The sequence below is a fragment of the Oncorhynchus kisutch genome, linkage group LG11 (genome assembly GCF_002021735.2).
Source record: "Oncorhynchus kisutch isolate 150728-3 linkage group LG11, Okis_V2, whole genome shotgun sequence".
Lineage (NCBI taxonomy): Eukaryota > Metazoa > Chordata > Actinopteri > Salmoniformes > Salmonidae > Oncorhynchus > Oncorhynchus kisutch.
Window position 1 is genome coordinate 51539859 of NC_034184.2, and position 27339 is coordinate 51567197.

A 27339-nucleotide genomic window follows, 5' to 3' on the forward strand; every position below is an offset into this window, starting at 1 on the left:
CAAATACAAATGAGTTTTGGCAAGGAGCACTTTCCATTGCAAAGTTATTCCCTCACTCTTTTGTTACAGAGCTTAGTTTTACAAAGCGTTTGTGTGTGTCCATAACACCAAAGTATATATAGTTCGAAGCGGACACATATCAATGCACCTATAAACCTGCTTTTAAATCTGCACGAAACAACGGTCCAAAACATTCCTAGTGCGAGACAGAAAGACTGAAAGGACTTTTTTATGAAGGCATTTCATGCACATAGGCTATAGGTCTAGTCTCCCTCCATATTGCAGGCCTTATAAAAATGTTAATCTCTGGACATCTAGACGATGTAAAGCTTTAAAACAAAACACACTTAAGTTATGAAGGTAATTATATTTTTAACCGTCAATCATCTCTCCTTTTGATGCATCATTAATCAGGCAAATAGCTAACAGATGCTGCTTCTTCTGGATTTCTGGTCTGCCTACCCACATCTCAGGCCCACATCCAAAATGGCACCTTATTCCTTATTTAGTCCACTATTTTTGACCAGAGCACTATGGGCCCTGGTCAAAAGTAGTGCACTACATAGGGAATATGGTGTCATTTGGGAGGTAACCTTTAGGGCCCACCTGTACCATACAGCCAGGCCATGTTAAAGATAACTCACAAAAAAAGCCTGCTGTTTGCTATTGGCCACAAGGGCTTGTTTAAGTTGTTCATGTACTACTTGTGAATACAAAAAAAGGTCAACCATATTCCAAAACGATTTTTGCCTCAAAACAACACTCGGCCCATGATTGCTTCTGAAATGAACACATGCCCTGAGCAACTCTCCCTGAAACTCTCTATTACCGTTTGCAGCCTTTCTTGCTTGACAGTAATGGCTTGGTCATTTTAATCCAAGCCTGCGTCTGACCTTGACATTTTTATATGTTATTCAAATAATCCTGAGAGAGTAAAAAAAAAAACTCTGATCCACTCGCAGATGTAAGTGTGTATTAAAACACTCAGTGCTATACTCTGCATCACGCTGGTTTCCTTTCTTCCCTGCCTGCCTGGACAACCCACGGCCACATTTCTACCTTTGTTCACACCCAACCCCTTGAGCCGTCCCAAAAACTTAACTAAACACAAACGCTACACAGGAAAGTAACTGTTAAATCTCTCACTCTCACTGACTGGATTCCTTAGCTATTTATCACATCCCCACTTAATGAGTGTGAGGGCACCCTTCTGAGGGGTTTGATGTTTGCTAATGAAGTGTCACCCAATTGTGGTTTTGTATGCGATTATTGGTATCATTCTAATCATTGCTATTATTATTATTATGGCCCTTTTTGCATAGCAACAGTGTTATGAGTAATTACGTTGCGGCAAGCAGCCTGTAATGGGAGCAAGTGCACGGAGGTGCCACATTACTCATTGCCAGTGCAGTTAACTTGTTTTATCGCCTTGCCAGGCTGGACTCTGAAGGGCTCCCAATCTCTGCCATTTTTTTAATGCAGCAAAACTGGACTGAATATGAAGGCTTGTTTAGTAGCCAAAGGACTGAAAGGCAGTCTGAAAGGTTCACTTTGTTCCCTGAAAACCCATACTGTATAAATTCTTTAGTCTTTACAGCTAAATATGTTGCCAGCCAACACTCCTCTTTCTATGCAAACAGAACATACACTTTTGTTTATGACAACAACCACTGGTCCAGTTGTCCATCATGAACTTGGCACGAGAGATTGTAATCTGCACATGCTCTTTCCATGACACAGACTAACCAGGTGAATCCAGGTGAAAGCTATGATCCCTTATTGATGTCCCCTGTTGAATACACTTCAATCAGTGTTAGATGAAGGGGAGGAGACAGGTTAATGAAGGATTTTTAAGTCTTGAGGCAATTGAGATGTGGATTGTGTATGTGTGCCATTCTGAGGGTGAATGGGCAAGACAACATTTTTAAGTGCCTTTGAACGGGGTATGTGCCAGGCACACTGGTTAGTGTGTGTCAAGAACTGCAATGCTGTTAGGTTTTTCATGCTCAACAGTTTCCTGTATTCCTGTACACTCAGTGTATAGCCATCAAGAATGATCCACCACCCATCCAGACAATTTGACACAACTGTGTGAAGCATTGGAGTCAACATGGGCCTGCAATCCTGTGAGCGCTTTCGACGGCTTGTAGAGTCCATGCCCAGACGAATTGAAGCTGTTCTGATGGCAAAAGGGGGAGCAACTCAATATTAAGAAGCAGTTCCTAATGTTTTGTACACTCAGTGTATAGCCACCAGTTTAAAAGAGAGGGTTATTGGCATACTTCTGTAATGGGATCGTTGTTTAATTGAATGTGGCAACAGGCACCTGCTTCCAGTTGGGAAGACTTAACTTAGACTCTAAAATGTAGGATATCATTCTGTCAGTTATGAAATATGAGTTAGAGAGAGATCGGTGTGAGTGCTACTGGGCCCTCTGCAATTTTAAATCCTTACAGGGTTTTTGAGTCAAAGGCTAGACATTTCCACATATCTTAATTCATCACATATTTTTTTTAAACACTTTTTAAATATATAAAAAGACAGCCTTATCAGTTTGTCGGCATCGTTTCTGAAAATAAGCCTTGAATTTATTAAGAGGTTACCGTGGTATAAATGAATGCATATGGCTTGTATTGTATGTCCCCCGAGTAGCCCAGAGTAAGAAAATAAATACAGCTAAATCAATTTCTTTTTTAGCAACCGTCAACAGCTGTCAGGGCACGATTTCTGCCCGTTATTTATTTTTAGGGGAAATGACTAACATTAAAAAATTCAAGCGCAAAATAAAGCTAGCCAGGAAAGATTCCAGAAAGTGTCACTGTTGAAGAGAACTAAATGACAACTAAGTAGGCATTCGTAACATGACAAATGTTTTAAGATTCTGTCAGCTTACATTATTAAGTAGTACTTTTTTAAGGCAGCTTTCTCTCAGTCTGCTTGGCCATACTCAATACTAATTGGAGGAGAGCGGCTTCAGACTAACACATTATTGGGTGTCTATGAAATCAAGACTTTACTTCATCTTTCGTTAACAGTAAAAAAGAGCACATTCCTCCTGCAAACATTCATGTAAAAGATCAGAGATAATAGAATCCGTGACAGAACTACATTTTGCCCAAATAATCACTTTGACCAGACACAACGTAAAGGATGAGATGTGACAACATTTGGGAGTGAAACATGTGAGACAGCAATATGAACAAATGAGAGGTCCTGCAATAACACCACACGTGATTGCAGCCCTTCGACCCTCATCCCAACTGCTGTCGGATTTCCACTGGAACGTAATGTAGACCCATCTACACAAACTATCTACTTGAATCTCTAAAACACGGAAAACACTTGCTCACTACGCTAGCAAACATATTTTCAAAGTATTCCAAGCACCCATTCAATAAATGCTGAGTCAAATATCTCTGTACTTCTGCGTGGGGGGGTTTGTCAAAGTCAGGGCTAGGCCCCACCACAGTAAATAATATTTAATAAATGGGATCACAACCAGCAAACACACAGTTTAACTCTGGTGCTGGTTAGGCTCAAATCTGAGTGGGGCTGGAGTGATAATGAAGGGAAATAATCAGGGGGCGTAACGTTACTTAGCCACGTTCTCCATGCTGATGGAGCACTTCCAGATGGCCCCTGTGGTGGCGGCCAGGAGCTGCTTGTTGTCTGCCTGGCTCAGCAGAGTCACCAGGGACTGCAGGCCCTCGTACTGACGTACCGGGTCACGGGTACGCTTGTCTTCCGCACACTAACAGAGACAGGGAAAGACAGGCAAAATACACAGCGTTTTGGGGCTATTAGTACACATCTCAAAACGATGATGGACCTATTTTTGGAAGTTCTTTGCCCTAATGCTTATGCATTGCTCACATTCCCAGCATCAATGTACATTTTTGCTTGTTAATGGGTTCCTTTTCAATGAGAATAGGTATGGACCTAAGACAGGAATTTAGCTGGGGGGGCATAGGTTTTTCACAAAGTCCTTGATCATGCCCTCAGTCTGGATGGCAATTCTGTAACGTAAATGTCAGTCTAGTAACTCCACCTGGGAACACGTACACAGAGTCAGACACACACACACACACACACGCACACACACACGCACGCACGTGTAACGGATGTGAAACGGCTAGCTTAGTTAGCGGTCCGCGCTAAATAGCGTTTCAATCAGTGATGTCACTTGCTCTGAGACCTTGAAGTAGTAGTTCCCCTTGCTCTGCAAGGGCCGCGGCTTTTGTGGAGCGATGGGTAACGATGCTTCGTGGGTGACTGTTGTTGATGTGTGCAGAGGGTCCCTGGTTCGCGCCGGGGTATGGGCGAGGGGACGGTTTAAAGTCATACTGTTACACACATACACACACACAGAACATGTACACACACAGAGCACAACACACACACTCGATGATCCAGTGTGTATCAAATACAATTTATATCAGACATTGCGAAAGTAATGTCAGATTTGTTCAGTGGATATGAAATCCACAGGAGATGCTGTAATGATAGCTGTGGTTTCCATTGACGCAATGTATTAAACGAGAATAACAAAATAGTTGGCCATGGTCAGGTGCATAATTAAATCCTATTACCGTGGGGTCTGAAAGAATAAAAAAAGAGACTCAGCATGTGGAAAAACAGCAGGTCTACGTGTTGATGTTACGATATTGAAACGCCAGAGTGCCCCTTTATGACCGTCAGCCTGTGTGTCAGGGCTGTGCTAATCCATAGTTCCTGCACGGCCACTGACACAGAGCAGGCAGAGCTATTACACATGTTATGCAGTTTAAAGGTGGTCTCAGTCTGTAGTTTAGCGTGAAGTTAATCTCTCCTCTGCAAATGACTGCAATGAGCACATCCGATTTGGTAATTGACATAAATATACAAGGCCCACAGGCTTTAATCACAGGTCGCTCTGTCAATAAACATGAACTCAGGTCCGAGGATGTCAAAGGACATTCTATCTGTTTCCCCCTGACTGACTTTGATGTTTGTCACATGACACCAGGGAAAGGGGGAATGGAGGGTGGGGACTATCAGGGAACTTAGTGTATGGAAACTTGAGGGAGCTAGAAGAGCCAGTACTGTGAGGAGTTTGGTTGGGCTGTGCTGTGTGTTGGTGTGTAGTGGAGGAGTAATTCTGTGCTGTGTGTTGGTGTGTAGTGGAGGAGTAATTCTGTGATGTGTGTTGGTGTGTAGTGGAGGAGTAATTATGTGATGTGTGTTGGTGTGTAGTGGAGAAGTAATTCTGTGCTGTGTGTTGGTGTGTAGTGGAGGAGTAATTCTGTGATGTGCGCTGTTCTGTAGTGAGGGAGTTATTCTGTGTAGTGCTGTGCCATGTTGGCCTATGTTGTGCAAGTTTGCGCTTTGCTGTGCTACAGTACAGTATGTGATTCCAAATTGGCTCTGTCGTGGGTTAGTTAAAGCGTGCTGCTGGCAACAGCAGCAGGGCTGTGGGTTCAATTCCCGCATGGGTCACACATACATATATATTTATGTGTCACTGTCAATGCCGACAGTTGTGCAAGTCTCTTTGGATGAAAGCGTCTAAATGGCATTATTATTATGTTCCCATACTCACCAGTCTCTTGATTCCTCCGTGCTGTCTGACTGTCCTCCTGGCCCGTCGGAACTTGGCCATGTTGGCAATGGCGTCTGCGGCCAGATATTTCAGGTCATTGTCTGGGGAGTCAGCAATAGCCCGACGGATCTGACTGCTACGACTGGTCTCCTTCAGAATCTTCAGAGAACCTAAAATCTAAATCAATCACACAGATGATGAGTCAACAAAGCATATCTCTTTCAAGCAAGCAAACATTTTTGGGGCCTATATTAAGAAGAACTGTGAAGCCAATGGAAACAACATGAGGTACATCTGTCAACAGGAGCACAAATAAAGAGAATTGTGTAAACCCCCAAAACGTGCCACAGTTTCTGAAGAGTTTCAATATAAAGGCATGCTGTATAAAAAAGCACCCACGCATCTCATTAGGTCTATTGGAGTCGAATTGATATCCTGTGTCCTTAAAGGCACCGGGCCTGCCTTTGTATCTGAAACACTAGGCTGGCACACACAGCACAGCTCTGTTCCCCCCGCCGAGCAACCAGGTCCGCTTGGCAGGGAGCAGGGACTGGGAGGGCTACTCACTTTGCATTTGATTTCTTCTGTATCCAGCAAGTTAATGATGACTTCAAGGCCACCTACATCCCGGATGGCCAGTTGGCACGTCTGCTGGGCTAAATGAAAGTCCCTCATGGAGCACAGAGCAATCACAGTGGCCGTCTGGTTGCCTCCCTGAAATAATAATGAAAACAAGGCACCAATGAATGAATGAAACCACAGACAGAGAAAATAAGAATTAAAGAGGCATTTAGTAAAGGGAAAACACAGTGTCTCCCCTCCTGCCATACTTTTCTCCCCCTGTCTTTTTTCCTGACTCTCACTGGCTTTAACCATGCCTGGTGTGGCTATGTTGTTTGCCACAGTTTGGTAAGTGTTTAGCTTTGTGACACTGAACACAGGTAGAGATAAACTATCCGAAACAGAATGGCACTCTGACCACTAAGCTGCCTGCAGTCAGACAACCATAGACAATGACCTAAGTTAGAGATTAAAGAGAAAAATGAGCATCGAAATGATGAACATAATAATGAGTAAGCACTTCAAAAGACTCTGTTTTGACAGTTGCTATACACACACACAATAACTCAAGGCTTGTTTCTAACCAATTAGCTACTTAGTAACTACTACTAAGCAAACAAGTGGTTTGGGGGTAGAAAATATTTTCTTTGATTTCACTAGAAGTGCCTCAATATATGGGCAGATGTCGGTTTATTGCTTCTTAGGTGCAACATACAAAACGATGTAAAAATGTAAAACAGGTGCCTTGGGGTCATTCTCCTGCCATTCTCGGTTACTTTTTAGTCTGCATTGTGTTTTTTCGTTGCAGTGTATTGTGTTTTCATAGTACAGTGATGATTTTTTTTTCTTGCAAACCCTAAACCCAACAATGCAGTAATCAATCAATAAACAAATGAGAAATAAAAAGAAGAAATAAGAAGAATACAAAAAAAGAAGATACTGTATATACATGATCCGTTCCAATATTTGCAATATTTGTAAGGGGGAAGATGACTAGGCAACAGGGTGTATGATGAATAGAGCATCAGCAGTGTAAATGATGATTGAATGTGAGTGTGCGTGTGTGTAGAGTGACTAGAGTCAGTATACGTGTGTGTGCATGTTATGCGTGTGTGTAGAGTGACTAGAGTCAGTATACGTGTGTGTGCATGTTATGCGTGTGTGTAGAGTGACTAGAGTCAGTATACGTGTGTGTGCATGTTATGCTTGTGTGTTGGAGTGCCAGTGTGCGTCAGTTTGTAGAGTGCTTAGAGTGTACATAAAAATGAAGAGTCAACTCAGTCTGTGTATCCATTTTGTTAGCTATTTAGCAGTCTTATAGCTTGGGGATAGAAGCTGTTAAGGAGCCTGTTGGTGTCAGAATTGATGCACAGGTACTGCTTCCTATGTGGGCAGAGAGAACAGCCCATGGCTTGGGCAGCTGGAGTCTTTGACGATTTTCCAGGCCTTCCTTAATCACCACCTGGTATAGAGGTCCTGGATGGCAGGGAACTTGGCCCCAGTGATGTACGGGGCTGTCCCCACCACTCTCTGTAGCGACATGCGATCGAGGATAGTGCAGTTGCCATACCACGCAGTGATGCAGCCAGTCAAGATGCTCTCAATGGTGCAGCTGTAGAACTTTCTGTGGGCCCATGCCAAACTTTTTCAACCTCCTGAGGGGGAAGAGGCGCTGTCGTGCCTTCTTCATGATGGTGCGCACGTGTGTGGACCATTTTAAGTTCTTAGTGATTTGGAAACTGAGGAACTTGAAGTTGCAGTGTATCTTTTGTGAAATGTGAAATGGTTGGGATGCGACAAAAGCATCTGACGGCAGATAGAAACAGAAATTCCACACAGTAGGTAGAAAATACAGCAGTAAGCTGATGCAATACGGGATGTGTTACACTTTGAAATGTGACACGACATCTTGAAGTCAAAATCTCCTGGCAATTGAACAATTCAAATTTTATTGTTTCATTTTTTTCAATTTTTTCTAAATGTTTTCTTTCTGTTCTCGTTTTAAATTAACCACAGATAAACCTAGAAAAAAAAGCAAGTTGCTTTTATTAGTTGCACACTTTATTAGTTGCACATCTCAGCCTCAGGACCATCCCAAACAGATGACTCTACCGACACAGAGGAGACTCGAACGTCTTACGTAATGAACGTATCAATGTGAGAGAGAAGAGTTCTTCAAAGGGAATATCTAGAACATGTTTTAACTATACATGACATAGTATGTTCTATGCAGTTCATGTTTTGGGGGTACAGTCATAGCAGAAAGTACTGTATCAGGGTTGACTGTGATATGAAGCAGTTGTTTGATCAAATCGTTCACCCCCAAAAAGAGGTAGCCTGACACACTGTTGGGAGTGGGATAACGGGCACATGTGTTCCCCATATTATGATGTTGGCCTAAATGTGAACCATTGGTCTCGTAACAGCAGTGGATCTCCTGCTTCTTTTTTCTCTCCTCCACCACTTCTCACTCTTCAAAGGATTCAGTGGGGCTAGGATCATACCTTTTAAAAACAAAACGCTACGTTTAGAACTGATACCACAGAGAAAACATCATATGCTTCCATTTTTGTTAGCTTACGTCTGGAACTATTGTAGACATTCTTTAAAACATTGACAACATCTGACAATCTTTTATGATGGACTGTCCTCCAGCTAGCATGATAGGGGCAGATGCGCAGCCAGAGGGGGCAGCCTACAACTCAACCACTATATGTCTGACTACGTCCCAAATTGCACCCTATTCCTTAAATAGAACACTACTTTTGACCAGAGCCCTATGTGGGGAATAGGGAATGTGGGGAATAAAGGAATAGGATGCAATTTGGGAAGCAACCATTGTCTGCATCTAAACACTACAGATTATGAAAGACACATGGAAAAAACTGTAAACACAACTAATGACTGGGGTTTACATAACATGATGAGACAACATTTGTATACATTATTTATGTGACTTTTGTGATTCGCCACAGACAACAATACTGCATAGGTTTACTGCAGAGGTCAGGCTAATATGTGTTTTGTTTAGAGTAGTTTAATCCCAGGTGAACTGTAACGCTCGTCGTGGGTGGAAGAAGAGGAGGACCAATGTGCAGCGTGGTAAGTGTCCATATTGTTTTAATAAGAACACTGAACACTGAACAAAAACCATAAAACGACAAAACGAACAGTCCTGACCGGTGACGCAAAACACAGAACAGAAAAGAATCACCCACACCACACAGGTGGGAAAAGGCTACCTAAGTATGATTCTCAATCAGAGAGAATGAACGACACCTGCCTCTGATTGAGAACCATACCAGGCCAAACACAAAACCACAACATAGAAAAAAGAACATAGACTATCCATCCCAACTCAGGCCCCGACCATACTAAAACAAAGACATAACAAAAGAACTAAGGTCAGAACGTGACATGAGCACCTTTTTCTTATGACCCGTTCTGCTCCATAAACCCACTGCTGAAAACACTGAGGGACCCACTGCTGAAAACACTGAGGGACTCACTGCTGAAAACAATGAGGGACCCACTGCTGAAAACATTTCGCTACCAGCGGGATTTGGCAATAACAATAGCAAGCTCTAAATGTCTTCACAAATTACATCCAGAGGAAAAATATCTTTAAATATCGCACATTACAAAGCAGGGAAAGAATGCAGGAGATTCATAAACTCTCATGATCTGATAAATGTAGTCACTTACCAATATATAAAACAAGCATTTATTATGGTCCTTTAATCCAGACACATACATTACAAACAGAGCAAGTGCAACAGGCACTATGCACAAATATAAATATACAATACCAGTCAAAAGTTTGGACACACTTACTCATTCAGGGGTTTTTCTTTATTTTTACAATTTTCTACATCCCATCTGGTTTGCTCTTATCATTTGTTTTTCAACAGGACAATGACCCAAAACACACCTCCAGGCTGTGTAAGGGCTTTTTGACCAAGAAGGAGAGTGATGGAGTGCTACATCAGATGAACTGGCGTCCACAATCACCCAACCTCAACCCAATTGAGATGGTTAGGGATGAGTTGGACCACAGAGTGAAAGAAAAGCAGCCAAAGTCCTCAGAATATGTGGGAACTCCTTCAAGACTGTTGGAAAAGTATTCCAGGTAAAGCTGGTTGAGAGAATGCCAAGAGTGTGCAAAACTGTGGCTACTTTGAAGAATCTGAAATCTAAAATATATATTTTGATTGGTTTAACACTTTTTTGGTAACTACATGATTCCATATGCGTTGTTTCATAGTTTTGATGTCTTCACTATTATTCTACAATGTGGAAAATAGTAAAAATAAAGAAAAACTTGAATGAATAGGTGTGTCCAGGCTTTTGACTGGTATTGTACATATTGTATGTTTTATTGTCACATACACTGGATAGATGCTGTGAAATGTGTTGTTTTACAGGGTCAGCCGAAGTAGTATCCCGCCCCTGGAGTAAATTAGGGTTCCTCAAGAGCACACTAAGCACTAAGAAGTGCCCTGGGAAGCAGACATCACACAGAGGGAATTTACGTGTTAAGGTCGCTGTGGAATTCACACCAGACACGCAGGGCGGATGATCATCATTAATCAGCAACTCAATAGTAATTCATCAGGTAAATGAGGAAGACCATTGTATTAAAAAATGTATCTACCTATCCAATAAGATTCTGGAATCAACAACTGATTTACGCAATAAAATTCAAATTTAATGTAATTGTTCAGACCTACTCACCACCAAAAAACTTAAATCTGGCAGAAACCATCACTGCTTGATAACTCCTTGATACAACTCTTCCAAACAGCAAGGTGATAACATGGGCATGGGTGTGTGCGTGTGCGTGTGCGCGTTCGTTCGCGTGCGTGTGCATGTGTGTGTGTGTGTGTGTGTGTGTGTGTGTGTGTGCCCCAACAGAGCTGGATCTATGACAGATGGAATGAAGCCACAGTCTGTGTTTCTAGTGTCTGTGTTCCTCGACCTCGGTCGGTGTAAGATAGAAGCAACCAGCTTGGCAGTGTCCGCTTCCTGGAGAGTGCATGTGATTTTTACTCTTCTGCCATTTCTGGAGCAGACTAGCTATGTAGGGTACAGATTAAGAAGAAAAAAGACAGAGCCTTCTGCCAAGTCCATTATGGGTAACGAATAGGGAAAGAATGATTGGTGGTTCTCTCTTACTTCATATTGGACATAGGATCTTCTATAAAATAAAATGTTGAGCATATGACTGGCCTTGTAGCTGCTAGCGAAATAATACAGTTTGTGTCAGGCTTCCAAATGTTTTGTGGTATTTTGTATCACTAAAAAGTTGTTTCACTTAAAAAGTATGGAAACATGTACAGATGTTCTGTAAAACATTCTCTAGACATAAGTTACACCATTCATAGTGGAAATGACTTAGTCTGGTGGAGGAGTAGGCCACTTAATTTCTCTGAGTTTCCAAAATAATTGTTCAAACTTATATGTGTTGTATTTATATTTAGCCTTTTAGTCTAAGGCTTCCAATCAAAAGTTACATTTTTTTCTGGTGCTTAAGAACCTTTTTCTGAGAAAGGTTTTTATAACATGTTAACAGAGCTGAATACTCAGTTCAAAGCTGTGAAACACCTAATTCATTAGAAATATCATTCACTCGTAGAAATTAAGTTAATGTGAGGGTAGTGACTGACCCTGGCTCTTTTGCAGGGCAGGAGAACATGAGGTAGTTAGGAAAAGTGTTCTCCTGAGAGAACCTGTATTTCCGCTACTGACCAGCAGAGGGTGGACAACCTCAACCATGGTTACACAAAGTGTCATCGTGGATGGACGTGGGACCCCGCTCAATATCCGGGTGATTTAATTATGACGCCTACTTACATCACCATCTTACATTTTACATTTTACTCATTTGATAAAAAAGGATGTACACCTCATCTATCAAATCAAATCAAATTGTATTTGTCACATGAGCCGAATACAGCAGGAAATGCTTACAGTGAAATGCTTACTTTACAAGCCCTTAACCAACAATGCAGTTAGGAAAATCCCCCCCCCCCAAAAAAAAAACCCCATAGAGATAAGAATATCAAATAATTAAAGAGCTGTAGTAAATAAGAATAGCTGGGCTATATACAGGGGGTACCGGTACAGAGTCAATGTGCGGGGGAACCGGTGTCAGGGTAATTGAGGTAATATGTACATGTAGGTAGAGTAAAAGTGACTATGCATAGATAATAAACAGAGTAGCAGCAGCGTAAAATAGGGGGCAATGCATTATTCTGGGTAGCCATTTGATTAGCTGTTCAGGAGTCTTATGGCTTGAGGTTAAAAAGATGTTCAGAAGCCTCATGGCCCTAGACTTGGTGCTCCAGTACGCTTGCCATGCGGTAGCAGAGAGAACAGTATATGACTAGGGTGGCTGGAGTCTTTGACAATTTTTAGGGCCTTCCTAACACCGCCTGGTATAGAGGTCCTGGATGGCAGGAAGCTTGGCCCGGTGATGTACTGGGCCGTTCGCATTACCCTCTTCACATTACCCTCTTTAGTGCCTTGTGGTTGGAGGCTGAGCAGTTGCCATACCAGGCAGTGATGCAACCCGTCAGGATGCTCTCGATGGTGCAGCTGTAAAGCCTTTTGAGGATCTGAGGACCCATGACAAATATTTTCAGTCTACTGAGGGGGAATAGGTTTTGTCCTGCCCTCTTCATGACCTTCTTGGTGTGCTTGGACCATGTTAGTTTGTTGGTGATGTGGATGCCAAGGAACTTGAAGCCCTCAACCTGCTCCACTACGGCCCCAATGATGAGAATGGGGGTGTGCTCGGTCCTCCTTTTCCTGTAGTCCACAATCATCTCCTTTGTCACATTGAGGGAGAGGTTGTTGTCCTTGTACCACACGGTCAGGTCTCTGACCTCCTCCCTATAGGCTGTCTCATCGTTGTCAGTGATCATCAGCAAACTTAATGATGGTGTTGGAGTTGTGCATGGCCATGCAGTCAGTAGTGAACTAAGTAAGGGTATGGTTGTTACCTACCCTTACCACCTGGGGCAGGCCGTCAGGAAGTCCAGGATCCAGTTGCAGAGGGAGGTATTAATCCCAGGGTCCTTAGCTTATTGATGAGCTTTGGAGGCAATATTGTGTTGAACGCTGAGCTGTAGTCAATGAATAGAATTGTCACATAGGTGTTCCTTTTGTCCAGGTGTGAAATGGCAGTGTGGAGTGCAATAGAGATTGCATCATCGCTCGCTCGCTCGTCGCTCTTGCTGCTGGTGAGTCCCTGATCCACCTCTACGCAGACGACACCATTCTGTATACTTCCGGCCCTTCTTTGGACACTGTGTTAACAACCCTCCAGGCAAGCTTCAATGCCATACAACTCTCCTTCCGTGGCCTCCAATTGCTCTTAAATACAAGTAAAACTAAATGCATGCTCTTCAACCGATCGCTACCTGCACCTACCCGCCTGTCCAACATCACTACTCTGGACGGCTCTGACTTAGAATACGTGGACAACTACAAATACTTAGGTGTCTGGTTAGACTGTAAACTCTCCTTCCAGACCCATATCAAACATCTCCAATCCAAAGTAAAATCTAGAATTGGCTTCCTATTTCGCAACAAAGCATCCTTCACTCATGCTGCCAAACATACCCTTGTAAAACTGACCATCCTACCAATCCTCGACTTTGGCGATGTCATTTACAAAATAGCCTCCAATACCCTACTCAACAAATTGGATGCAGTCTATCACAGTGCAATCCGTTTTATCAGCAAAGCCCCATATACTACCCACCATTGCAACCTGTACGCTCTCGTTGGCTGGCCCTTGCTTCATACTCGTCGCCAAACCCACTGGCTCCATGTCATCTACAAGACCCTGCTAGGTAAAGTCCCCCCTTATCTCAGCTCGCTGGTCACCATAGCATCTCCCACCTGTAGCACACGCTCCAGCAGGTATATCTCTCTAGTCACCCCCAAAACCAATTCTTTCTTTGGCTCTCCTTCCAGTTCTCTGCTGCCAATGACTGGAACGAACTACAAAAATCTCTGAAACTGGAAACACTTATCTCCCTCACTAGCTTTAAGCACCAACTGTCAGAGCAGCTCACAGATTACTGCACCTGTACATAGCCCACCTATAATTTAGCCCAAACAACTACCTCTTTCCCAACTGTATTTCCTTTTTATTTATTCATTTATTTTGCTCCTTTGCACCCCATTATTTTTATTTCTACTTTGCACATTCTTCCATTGCAAAACTACCATTCCAGTGTTTTACTTGCTATATTGTATTTACTTTGCCACCATGGCCTTTTTTGCCTTTACCTCCCTTCTCACCTAATTTGCTCACATTGTATATAGACTTGTTTATACTGTATTATTGACTGTATGTTTGTTTTACTCCATGTGTAACTCTGTGTCGTTGTATCTGTCGAACTGCTTTGCTTTATCTTGGCCAGGTCGCAATTGTAAATGAGAACTTGTTCTCAACTTGCCTACCTGGTTAAATAAAGGTAAAAGAAAAAAAGAAAAAGAAAAATCTGTGGATCTGTTGGTGCGGTATGCACCAACAGGGTTTCTGGGATAATGGTGTTGATGTGAGCCATGATCAGCCTTTCAGAGAATTTCATGGCTACAGACGTGAGTGCCACGGGTCGGTAGTCATTTAGGCAGGTTACCTTAGTGTTCTTGGGCACAGGGACTATTGTGGTCTGCTTGAAACATGTTGGTATTACAGACTCAGACAGGGAGAGGTTGAAAATGTCAGTGAAGACACTTGCCAGTTGGTTAGCGCATGCTCGGAGTACCCATCCTGGTAATTTGTCTGGCCATGCGGCCTTGTGAATGTTAACCTGTTTAAATGTCTTACTCACAACAGCTGCAGAGAGTGTGACCACGCATTTGTCCAGAACAGCTGATGCTCTCATGCATGTTTCAGTGTTACTTGCCTTGAAGCGAGCATAGAAGTTACTTAGCTCGTCTGGAAGGCTCGTGTCACTGGGCAGCTCTCGGCTGTGGTTCCCTTTGTAGTTTGTAATAGTTTGCGGAGGGCATAGTGGGATTTCTTATAAGCTTCCGGGTTAGAGTCCTGCTCCTTGAAAGCGACAGCTCTACCCTTTAGCTCAGAGCGAATGTTGCCTGTAATCCATGGCTTCTAGTTGGGGTATGTACATACAGTCACTGTGGGGACGACATCCTCAATGCACTTATTGATAAAGCCAGTGACTGATGTGGTGTACTCCTCAGTGCCATCGGAAAAATCCCGGAACATATTCCAGGCTGTGTTAACAAAACAGTCCTGTAGTTTAACATCTGCTTCATCTGACCACTTTTTTATAGATCAAGTCATTGGTACTTCTTGCTTTAATTTTAGCTTGTAAGCAGGAATCAGTAGGATAGAATGATGGTCAGATTTGCCAAATGGAGGGCGAGGGAGGGCTTTGTACTCTGTGAGAGCTGTGTACTTTGAGAGCTTGAGCGCTGTGTGTGGAGTAAAGTTGGTCTCAAAAAATGTTCCCTCCGGTTGCACATTTAACATGCTGATAGAAATTGGTAAAACTGATTTAAACCTCTTAGGGCTAGGGGGCAGTGTTCGGAAGTTCGGATGACGGACGTGCCCACAGTAAACTGCCTGTTACTCAGGCCCAGAAGCTAGGATATGCATATAATTGGTAACATTGGATAGAAACACTCTGAAGTTTCAACAACTGTTAAACTAATGTCTGTGAGTCTTACATAACTGATATGGCAGGTGACAACCAGAGGAAAATCCTTTCTGAATTTTCTTTTTTTTAGGTCACAGGTCATTTCAATGCTAGCCTATGGGATAGACAATTAAAAAGGACCCAGATTACAGCTCATATGGCTTCCACTAGATGTCATTCTCTAGAAAGGGTTTCAGGCTTGTTTCTTGAAAAATGAACAAATAGTTGTAGTTTTTCCAAGGTGTAGGTGTCACGATCGTCTTTTGGAGTAGACCAAAGCGCAGCGTGGTTAGAATACATTCTACTTTATTAATGAAGAACATGAAGAACACGAAGAACAAAAACAACAAAACGAATAAGACGAACGTGACCACTATTTAAACTATGTGCCAACGTGCAACATAACATAGACAATAACCCACGAAATACCCAAAGAAGATGGCTGCCTAAATATGGTTCCCAATCAGAGACAACGATAAACACCTGCCTCTAATTGAGAACCAATCTAGACAACCATAGACCAACATAAACACCTAGATGAAATCAACCCCATAAATCTACAAAAAACCCTAGACAGTACAAACACCCTAGAATAAGACAAAACACACATATCACCCATGTCACACCCTGACCTAACCAAAATAATAAAGAAAACAAAGAATACTAAGGTCAGGGGGTGACAGTAGGACACTTGTATGTTCATGAATGTTTAATATGACTATTTTGTCATTTGAATTTGGAGTGCTCCAACTCTACCGGATGTTGTCGATTTTGATCCCGGTAACAGGATCGGATCCCCAAGAGGTGATTTAAGTTTCCCTGCATTAAAGTCACCCCCGGCCACTAGGAGCGCCGCCTCTGGGTGAACATTTTCCTGTTTGCTTATGGCAGTATACAGCTCATTGAGTGTGGTTTTAGTGCCAACATCGGTCTATGGTGGTATGTACTGTAGACAGCTATGAAACATACAGATGAAAACTCTCTAGGTAGATAGTGTGGTCTATAGCTTATCATGAGATACTGTACATCAGGCAAGCAAAACCTTGAGATTCCTTAGATATCATGCACCAGCTGTTGTTTACATATATGAATAGGCCCCCACCCCTAGTCTTACCAGAGGCTGGTGTTCTATCCTGCCGATTGAGTGTATAACTCGCCAGCTGTATGTTCTTAATGTCGTTGTTCAGCCACAACTCGGTGAAACATAAGATATTATAAGATATTATAGTTCCCGTTGGTAGGATATACGTGCTTTCATTTTGTCCCATTTATTTTCCAGGATTGAACGTTAGCTAGCAGGACAGAAGGCAAAGGCAGATTAGCCACTCGTCGCCTGATCCTCACAAGGCACCCTGATCTTTTTCAGCGAAATCTCAGTTTCCTCCTCCAGTGAATGACGGGGATCTGGGCCTGGTCAGGTGTCTGTAGTATATCCCTTCCCTCCTACGCATTGAAGAAAAACTCTTTGTCTAATCTGAGGTGAGTAATCACAGTTCTGATGTCCAGAAGCTCTTTTCGGTCATAAGAGATGATCGCGGCAACATTATGTACAAAACAAGTTACGAACAATGCAAAAACACTAACAAAATAGCATGGTTTGTTAAGAGCCGATAAGACTGCACCCTCTGGTGCCATCATTGCCAATTGATATTGAAAGGGTTACTTTACCTCAGGTCATAAAACAATCTCATGTCATTATATGATTATATAAACTAAGGACATATCCTCATGCTTATATATACAAATATATGTGGCACAAATCTATTAGGCACAAATAAGGGATCATCTAATGTGTTATTATGTGGCAGTTAAATTAAGAAGCCACCTGAAGCCATGCAATAAAAATGACCACATTCTAGGTAAACACTTACACAGTACACAACCTTTGAGTGTGGTTTAGTAAGTAATAAACTTGTTAACAATGTTGGCACCTACATATAAATCGTTTTTTCACATAAGCCACTTGCAATCACCAGCAACACTTTATCAAAAACAGCAGAGCACAAAGTAGGGTAATTGGTAGCAGCTACGCTGAAAGCATACTGTATGTATAACTGTTAAATTGCCATATATATCTAATTCTAGATAATGAAGCAGTGGCTTCAGCTTGTAAAACAAATACCCTGTGGTTACCAATAGTGCATATTGATGGCAATTACGTGGTATGTAGCATATGTGTAAACTATACTGTGTGTTATTCAATCTGCACAAAGAGCGAGTGCTGACCGTATGGGCACTCTAAATATACTGTATAGCCGACATGCCTTGTTTCTTGCCACACAAAAAGCTGTTAACATACACACAAGCCTCATCTATAGCGTTTAAGTCATTGCGGCAAGCAACATGTTAACATCATTATAACATAATTTCATCAAGCAAAATCATAACTCATATTAGATGGCATACTGTATGTGTATTCACAGGCACATGTTACATACATTTTAGGACTTTTCCATTCATGATATATAGCCATTGGTTCTTAACGAGTACACTTTATAAATGCCCCATGAGCTTAGTTAAACTGTCTATTCCCATCAGAACCCCACATTTAAGCTTACTTCTTTGTTCATAAACAATGTAATTGTAAACAATCACTGTATTGCTTCAAAACATGGTTAAAACTATCATGGGTGGTCAGTCCTGCATCTCTAAGCTCTGTCAATTAATTTGAGAATGTTTACATTTTTTCAGCCCCATCTCTCAACAGTGGTGGGATGTATACTTTGTTATTGCAGATTGCCCCTTTTAAGACATACTTATTTAAACGCATGCAGTGTAGGCACACATATTAGCACTCTGGGTAAATATCCTTGGATAAATAACCCATTAAACACAACACAGATCATTCATGTGTTGCTTTATGAAAGTCTCAATCTTCCTCAAGTACAAATGTCTGTCTATACGGCTGAGATGAAGAAGGAAAAAACTGTTCTTACTCCTAAAATAAAACAGATATTTAACTTGGCTCGGGGTTAGTTTTAGCTTCTGATGGTAATGATATTATAAAATGACTACTGGACAAACCCCATAAATAACTCCACTGTGTGGTTCCCAGACAGATATAATGCTGCCTAGGAAGCACAGGTTTACAAATGCATCTTGTTGAAGGCACAAACTCTCACTGTGAATTCACTCCAATCTCCACTCAAAAGTATAATGAAATTTGAAATGTTCCCTTATCAGACATTGGCCTAGCTTCTTTAATATCATTTACATTTTAAATCTGTTTTGGAAAGGAGAGTAACTGCTCTTTCCCAAGAAGGAATTTCTATTTCATTATCTCATGTTTTGTTAAGCTAAAAATATCTACCTGGAACTGAATTTGCATGAATGTTTTCTTTAAAAGATTTACCACCAGTTGCCCTATGAATGATCGTATTAGGGGGGCCCAATTGCAGTACGGTATGTAAAAACATGGACAGAGCCAAATACTGTATCTCAGCTTACAAAGCTTCTGCTAATATTTAATAGTCATAGATCATAGAGATACAAAAGAATGTCATTCATATTTCATTACTATAGCGTAAATCGATTTAATTAGTACCCAATAATGAAACACATTTGAATTTCAGTTAATTTTGTAAATTACTATATCGTAAATAGAGATTCAAAGTGGAGAGATTAGGTTATGATTATCATTAAAGTATAGGGGCCAGATTTGAAATATATGACTAACCATAATATCATATGATTGCAGTTACATCAGGTCATGGCCCTAAACGGTATGTAAGCACAAGTCCAAATAAACTGACCGGTAATCACAGAGCAAGAGAGAGAGAGGGGAGAATTCCTCTCTAATCAGGCAGTGGAAGAGGTATTCCCAGTCAGTCTGGGTCAGTGGCGCATTGGTCCTCTCTCTCTCTTTTCCTTTTGTGTTTTGACACATTAATATTCACCATATGCACTGTCAGTCCTTTCAGAGCCGTGTTTCATTTATGCTCTGTGGTGTGGGTAAACAGTGTGCCCAGCTGCTGTTTTTAGACAGCTCTGCTCTCTTCTCTCATATGTGTTGGCTCACACGTGCACCCAAATAGGCCTAGTGTGTGTCAGAAACCAGGAATCTACAAACCCAGTCCAACCACTTCTATAAACATCCTACTACGAAGCAGGCGCTTTAAAACAGGAGCACATTATATATACTTTTATATCTAACGTAATTTTGTTATATTGATCGACAACTTTATGTCGTTAAATTTACGCAAAGCAGGCAGGTGGAATTATTATGTTAAGGAGATTGCATATTGTTCCCTCTCGGGTGACATTAGGACCATTGTGACTATCACAATTCTACAGACACAGAGCCATACCTTAAAGGGATTCATTTTTTAGACAGTTTCAAGAAGTTTGAATATTGACTCAAGTCTGCATCAAAATTGCTGTATGGATCACAGGAAAAGGACAAGGATTTGATTGTTTCCTGTCCATTGTGAACTGCCTGTCCTGCTAGAATAGTAGATGTTTTCAACAGAACAGAACAACTTATTTTCTGTGAAATTCCCAAAACAGAGTGCTGGGCCAGGCCTCTACAGACTTTATTGTACTGTACCTAGAGGAATATGACCAGTTTCTGGATCTTCCACTACTCAGAGGACAGGTCTGTGTTGCTCTCCGGCCGGTGCTCTGGCTGCTCCTTGTCCTCCTCACTCTCAGATGAACTCTCGCTGAAGTCATCGGCGCCTCCTCCTGGGGTCTTACTGAAGAACACAGACACAGCAGGAGATAAGAATCAACATCAAGTTTTGTGTAACAGCTATACAAGTACATATCCATACACAGGAAGGGTTTAAACTTAAAATATTATATCAGTATATGATACATAACAAAATATGAAGTTTTCCTTTTGTGATTTAAAATAACTGCAAGATTATTCTACACAACAAGCACCATTAACAATCTAAAGTTAATCAGAATTGTCAGGTTTGAACTTTCTCACAATCTAAGCAGCAGCCATGAATAGAGAGAGGGATTAAAGTAATGGGCAAACTGGAGTCGTCATCATTCTAAACAAAGCAGGCCTCTCTTTTTCTACCGTAGCCTTAATACTATAAAAGCCAACAGAAATGCAGATGGCTTTTAAAGTCAGTTGCACCACTCAAATACCTGTATCATGAAAACGGTGCACCGCGGAGCAATGAAATTTGGTACACGTTCAAATGGGGCCACGGGGAGATGGTTCCTATTTACACAGATAGCATTTCCAGGGGAGGCCATTATCAGAGGAAATCAGCCGATATGACCGTTTCTCAGGCAACGCAGATGGGCCACGATAAACACTGAACCAAGCCTTAATTAAGCAGTGAATCGCTGTTCCGATGTGTCTGCTTTGACTACTGGCCTGGAGTAACGCTAGTAGGCTCCCAAAGGTCCCTTTCTGTACGTGTACCAAGTTTCATTGGTTCAAGGCGGGGGGAAAGCTATCAGCAGAACAGTGGCTAGAGTCGACCCAGTAACTTTACTAGCAGACCTGTATACACTGGCATTCACAATTATGGGGACAGCTGGAAACATCGCTGCCAGGCACCAGAGGAAAGGCAGGGAAAGCGTACATCAGACCCATACATTGGCTTATATAAAAACACTTATTATCAGTTTCCACAGAAGCTATCACTACGGGTCAAAGAGTTGTGCCACGTTTTTTCTGTGACTTCAGCAATCTCTTTCCTGTAAGCTGCTTGCTCTTCTGTAGGACTAGAAGGGTTCCTCATTTATGAAGTGTGAGGAGGAAACCCCACCAGGTGACTTGCCTTTTATGAGAAGACTGCCTACCAGGTGAGGAAGACACAGAGAAATCTGCTTTTCTTCTGCATCTTCTCTCCTCCGTCTCAGCAAACGTCTCATTTCCTGCACTCCTTTTGAATTTCTTCTCATCTGCTTCCCTCGAAAAATGTAATAAAATAAGAGGGGACATCATTATGCGTTTTTGTATTTTGGAAATAGTTATTTATCGTAACATATCATCATCATTTATGCATTGAGGGAGAAGAGGGATGCAGGGATTTTGGGCTTTTTTGTTGTTGTCATTTTAGATAGCTTTTATCCAGAGCCAGCTGCCTCAAAATGGGGACACTTATCACAAGGTCCAGCTACAAAAGCTTAAACCCCTGCCAGATCTATTAATCAATCATAGAAAATGTGATACATCATGTTTGTGAATTTTACTCCTGCGCCCAACTTGTCTGTCTGTAATTGTACAGTGGGGTTCCAAGCAGGGGACACATCGATTAACTGGGATCGTCCATATAATCAGGAATATTTGTGCTTGCCCTGATAAATGTAAAGCCATATAAACCATCTCTTTATAATGTGTGACTGCTGGCATGTGGAGAAGACACACTGAGACACATGCAACCAGTGAAGTGCGCCGACTCCAGCATCACTTCCTTCTTAAAATCTCGTCTATTGGAGCATAACGTTCCCAAAGGCATACAGAACGTGTAGCGTTGCAAATATTCCAAAGACCTCCAATACATGGAGTGGAATTATCACATACTCATATGGTGATGCAAGACCGAGGTTCTTCCATTTCCAAGATGGTTCTAATTGTTTCTTTGCTGCCTGGCTTGTTCTGCACAAGCTGTTGTCTCGCCTTCTCATGCACATTCTTTTCCTGATGCTCGTAAGGCCTCTGGGTTTGGCCTTGTTCCTCTGTATCAACCGATTCCACATGTTGGATCTTTTGTGTTGACGGAGGTTCTTCTTGAACGGCAGAATCCCGTTGAGGAAGAGAATAAGTGAGGAAAAAGGACCTCTCAATTTGCACCGAAATGCTAGCAGTGATACATACAATAAATTTGGGCCATAAAATTATATGGACTTGGGTCCTTAAAAAAGTTATTCCTCTGAATGATTGTTCTTTTGTGATTTCTTTCAAGTTATAAAGCATATTTTCCATTCTGCAGCTGACATGTGGCCTCCTCATCCAGTTATTTGAGAGACACGTCACACATTGGTGTCTGAAATGGTTGCCATTCAATTCTTCTCAGCCCAAGAAGAACCATGTAAAAACTCATCGGGGTTTGATTCAGTCACTGTTCATAATAAAACAGAACTTTCTCAACAGTCCGTACTGCAGCAGAATAACAATCCAGCCGTTATAATTGAGCGACAGTAATAAAATGACACATTCCCAGTGCTTTACTACACAGAAGAGGTTCCCCTCTATTAATTGGCTGAACAATGTCAAACGTTTATTGTTTCATTACAGTCCTCCCGCTAAAATCTTGCAGCTTGTCACAGACAAAGGAGACCCTTTGTTTCACTGTTATTCAGAGATGATTTTTACTTTTTTGAAAGTCTTTTTACCCAACTTTACAACCTAACGTAAGAATGCCAACAAGACACATATGCATGGTTCGCAGGCAGGGACTGTTTTTAAATCAAAGGCACCTGCTAGGCAGAAAATAGCTCGCCTCAGACTCCCATTGCTTGCAATAAGCTAAATAGTATTTTTTTTAAGAAGTAAAGGGGGAGAAATAATTAACATGGAATACTAAGGCCGTGTTCATACGCTCGGGCCAAGCACGCTCGGTCACTTTCCAAAACCAGCTTGTTTGTCATAAAACCCAAAGTGACCTGCTGTTGGAACAATGCAGGTCAATTCAGGCCACTATGACTGCATTTCAGGTGTCCAACCGTACCTCTTTTTTTATGATACCTGAAATGGACAGAAGGAAACATTCCAAACTCTATGGCACGTTAGAGCAACACACACAGCACAGCACAGGGACGGCTCTGTCAGAGCAAGTGCACAGACACTTTAAGCAGGTCTGACGCCTGCCTGCCTGCAACTCTCCTCAGACTTCTGTCGGTCTCGGCAACACTTTTTTTTTTACTACAGGCGACTTCCAAATCATTACATTGGCACTATTCATCTTTCTCCACTTGTGCCTTGTTCCAAGCCCTCACTGAGAGACCCGAGACTCCAAATATTTACACATGTTTATTGGACTTTTATCCATTGTATCTAATTACTTTCTCCATACAGTGATGGAAAATAAGCTAAATAGTAGCTGTCAGTGGAAGAGATGTGCGAGGCTCCGTGTGGAGAGTGAACATGACAGCAGAGCTAGATTGATTTCAGGATTTGAATAACAAAATTCTGAGGGTGCTTTTGCATTTTTTGCATGTGATCCCGCATGCATAACACAGACAGACACCGTGTCCAATTTATAATCACTTCGTAGTTTCAAAAACCAGTCAGTCCAACACTACACTGAGAAGTTGAGTATCGGACTGCGGTGTGTGTCCCTGGTGCTGCACTCTTCTCCTCTGGCTGCCTCCAGCTTATTTGATTGAGAATGTCTGATCTAATAAAACTGTGAAAAATGATCTGCTTCCTCAATGCTGGAAACGAGTAGATCATGTTCAGAGATTGGTGTTGTTATCTTTGGCTATCAACCTGTCGAGCTTCATGTTGACTTGGGACACCACCACTTTGGGCTCTTAGCGCTGCAATCAGAGAGCGGGTCCCAGCCGAAGCTATTTCAGATAGTGTTTCTGACCTGACACGGACGAGAGCCTACTCCTTTCATGGGCCACTAGGAAGGGATCTTGTCCTCAAGAGTGAGTGCAATTACTTTATTACTGTGTGTCTGAAACGGTTTATACAGCAGTGCCTGTTGCACCATAACAATTATATTGTCAATCAATAGAAAATACCGTTATCTGCAATCAAATCGGCAGTCACTGCTGAGTCAAGCTGATAATTTCACACACACGAGGTGTATTTTAAGTCATGCAGAGAGAAAATGATTTGGTGGAGCGTAAAAAGGGCAGAAAAACATGGCCTGATTTGAGTGCAGAACACTCCATTACATCACCATGCCATGATTTGGATATTGCTGTAGTAACTTCATAGGAGAAAGAAGTATGCAGAGAGAACCTGTGACTTCATTTGTATCTCGGCAAACCCGTTCACAGTTGTGTTTTAAGGCCTACTGTCCATCATCCTCAGAACGACCAACGGGTTCAGCCTCATAGCATCACTCACACAGACACCGGACTCATAAAACATTAAAGCCTGTATGGCCTTTTTACACAGTGAGCGCAGCAGCCTGGCACTGCTCATTGGGGTTTATACATCCCTCACTTACCCTTCACTCAACTCAACCCATCTCCATGGCACTAAACGCTCTATCACCGGCTATAAATACGTCAAACTTGCTGGTCAAGCACAATTCAATTGAAAGAAAGGATGAGGTGGCTCCTTTTCATCAATAATGTAGTTATTTACAATTGGGTAGAACAATGGTTGTTATAGGCCACTGCAGTAACATAATGTAAATGTCTCTGTAACGTCCATGGATTATGCACTTGGGGGCGGGGGGGGGGGGGGGGGGAGGGGTACAGATCGTACTACAGACAACTCTTGTACGTCAAAGCAGACATTTCCTTTTTCTTGAGCTATTGTCCATAAAGCAAACACTCACTTACCAGGTTTCTAAAACTATGGTGGAATAGACTAAATATATTATCATTCGCCCCACTTTATATCTGCAAACTATATTATTGTGATAACATCTATTTGTTTATTTTAAAGAGAAAGACTTGTAGACAGGGGTAAAAGGGAATATCAGTTTTGATAATCACATTTCTGTTTCAATAGCTCAGGTACAGAATTATGGTGATCATAAAGCATCCCAGGATAAATCATCAGGAGCAACATTGATAATAGTCTTTGCTAACAGAAGTGAACGATGCCAAATGGAAAATACTGTTATTAGTTAAGGTACACTATTTGTTGAAACTAGTTTACCCATAAGACTGTCCAAATAGACAAAAGGAAATGAATGAATATAAAAATATGTATATCAATATAATTATATCAATTATATAAAATATTTGGTGTCATTTCCTAGAGTATAAATACTATGTAGAACGTGTATCTAGCTGTATAGCTAGCTTGCCTGTAAATTATATAACATTTTCCAACAATACATTATTGAGTCACTCATGACAAAAAATATGTCCAAATATTCAGATGATAAACACATGTTTTTCCCAACCAAAGCTTGAAGCCATTATTTGTTAATTTATCAAATCACAGGAAACAGCACTACTGAATGAATCACATGGCAATTCAGAGCAACACATGATTCTGTCTGTGTGAGTAACTGGACTGTTTCATTATATTTTTTTACATTCTTTTCAACTGGGGTGATTTGGAAAGTAAGGTTAGGTACCGAGGCTACAGCTTCAGAGAGTTTTCGTTTCAATCTGAGAACCAGACTGTAACGGCGTTCTTCGTTTGTCAAAAGAGAGTCGGACCGAAATGCAGCGTGGTGGTCACTCATCTTTAATGAATGAAAAGTGACGATACATGAAATAACTATACAAAATACGAAAACAACAAACGGAACGTGAAACTTATTACAGCCTATCTGGTGAACACTACACAGAGACAGGAACAATCACCCACGAAATACAAAGCGAACTCAGGCTACCTAAATACGGTTCCCAATCAGAGGCAACGAGAAGCACCTGACCCTGATCGAGAACCGCCTCAGGCAGCCAAGCCTACACTCGACACACCCCTAATCAACCACAATCCCAATGCCTACAAAAAAAACCAATACGACAACACAATAACCCATGTCACACCCTGGCCTGAACAAATAATTAAAGAAAACACAAAATACTAAGACCAAGGCGTGACAGAACCCCCCCCCCCCCAAGGTGCGGACTCCCGGACGCACCTCAAAACCATAGGGAGGGTCCGGGTGGGCGTCTGTCCATGGTGGCGGCTCCGGCTCGGGACGTGGACCCCACTCCATAAATGTCATAGTTCCTCCCCTTCGCGTCCTGGGATAATCCACCCTCGCCGCCGACCATGGCCTAATAGTCCTCACCCAGAACCCCACAGAACTGAGGAGCAGCTCGTGACTGAGGGGCATCTCGGGACTGAGGGACAGCTCGGGACTGAGGGGCAGCTCGGGACTGAGGGGCAGCTCGGGACTGAGGGGCAGCTCGGGACTGAGGGGCAGCTTGGGACTGAGGCAGCTCGGGACTGAGGGGCAGCCCGGAACTGAGGGGCAGCCCGGAACTGAGGGGCAGCCCGGAACTGAGGGGAAGCCCAGTACTGAGAGGAAGCCCAGTACTGAGAGGAAGCCCAGTACTGAGAGGAAGCCCAGTACTGAGATGAAGCTCAGGTAGGTAGTAGGCTCCGGTAGATCCTGGCTGGCTGGCGGATCTGGAAGATTCAGGTTGACTAGCAGATCTGGAAGATTCTGGTTGACTAGCAGATCTGGAAGATTCTGGTTGACTGGCGGATCTAGCTGCTCTATGCAGACTGACAGCTCTGACTGCTCCATGCAGGCTGACAGCTCCTTGCAGACTGGCAGCTCTTTGCAGACTGACAGCTCCCTGCAGACTGACAGCTCCCTGCAGACTGGCAGCTCCTTGCAGACTGACAGCTCTGACTGCTCCATGCAGGCTGACAGCTCCTTGCAGACTGACAGCTCCTTGCAGACTGGCAGCTCCTTGCAGACTGGCAGCTCCTTGCAGACTGACAGCTCCTTGCAG

General features: G+C 42.4%; 1 pseudogene; it reads right to left on the reverse strand.

Moving 5' to 3' along the window:
* LOC109898818 (armadillo repeat-containing protein 4-like) overlaps window positions 1-27339 on the reverse strand; it is a 56477-nt pseudogene that overhangs the window by 16358 nt on the left and 12780 nt on the right.